Below are 1,461 nucleotides of genomic sequence, written 5' to 3'. Positions count from 1 at the left end.
GTTGAATTAAATCACAGCTTATTAGCAATACCGATAATAATATTTTTATTATCTAAACACTTGAAATGCAATGCATTAATTACTAGTCCAAGTATAACCTTCATAAGACAGAGATATTTTTGTTTGCAAACGTTTAAAAAGGACTAGTTTTATGCACTATTTACACAATAAGCGACATACACAAAAACATATGAAATTACAGTAAACTATTTATATACAACTTTTTATATACAAAATCACTGTTAAACATATATCAAAGTTTAAAAGTTAAATATAAATGTGATCGTCCTCCACCTTGTATTGCAATTCTAATTTTCATCCTTTCTCGCGCGTGATTACATCAAGAGCAGATAAAGAAGGAGAGCGTACAACGGTAAAATGCTGAAACCATGCTGCAGTGACGATCCTTTGACGATCCTTGGCAGTATTATTGATCAGCTGTCTTACCTTGTTCATATAAAGCAAACCGCATGTGCCTACGATGCCCCTACGCTGAGATAATGAGCGGTGAAAATCTGGTATTTTCGCCGAAAACCGACTCGAGATCAGTCAATACTGCGTCCGTCTCTCGAAGCGTGGCCAGTGTGTTGCTTCCGGTCGCCGCTAGTGGCGCTTACTCATTACGTCATTACTACGGAATTTACTACAAGCAGACTGAGGTGGGGGTCATCACTATGGCAATCAATAACAACACGTCATGGAGTAATGGCCGCGTCTATGACTGGAAGAAAGGATAGTAGAAGGAAAAGGAATATAAAATCAACAAAACTGTCGCACTCTGGCGAGGTATTCCAAGTTTTGGAATAGCTCGTGGAACTGAATGTTCTGTCATTGCACTTACTTCACACGTTATAAAGGAAAGTTGTAAATTGTAGTCGCAGTCGACGCAGATGAACACAAAGAAAACAGTTTATGGCAAAATGGCGATGTATGGTATGGCCTACCCAAAGTTCATTGCGCTACAAACAAGTTTTCATTCATCTGATTTGTCAATGAATGACGGAAACACGCGAGGTTTCCCGAAGTAATAACACTTCGAGAGACGGACGCAGTATTGACTGATCTCGAGTCGGTTTTCGGCGAAAATACCCGATTTTCACCGCTCATTATCTCAGCGTAGGGGCATCGTAGGGACATGCGGTTTGTTTTATATGAACAAGGTAAGACAGCTGATCAATAATACTGCAAAGGATCGTCAAAATAAAACGGGGAAAGTTTATTAATTCGACTAATACTGCAGCATGGTTTCAGCATTTTACCGTTGTACGCTCTCCTTCTTTATCTGCTCTTGATTACATCTATATCAGCCTCACAACGCGGAGTCAGGGTGAAGGTTAGGAATAAGCTCAGGGTTATCATTAGCGGCGTGGTTATCATTGTCCTTAGGGTAAAGAGTAGGCAGATGGGAGAACACGAGAGGAGAATATTTGGGAGTTTTGAGCGGGAGCGGCAAAAAAGAAA

Source organism: Priapulus caudatus, unplaced genomic scaffold (assembly GCF_000485595.1).
Source record: "Priapulus caudatus unplaced genomic scaffold, Priapulus_caudatus-5.0.1 Scaffold58, whole genome shotgun sequence".
Lineage (NCBI taxonomy): Eukaryota > Metazoa > Priapulida > Priapulimorpha > Priapulimorphida > Priapulidae > Priapulus > Priapulus caudatus.
The sequence above is the reverse complement of the archived record's forward strand: the minus strand, read 5'-3'. Positions refer to the sequence as shown.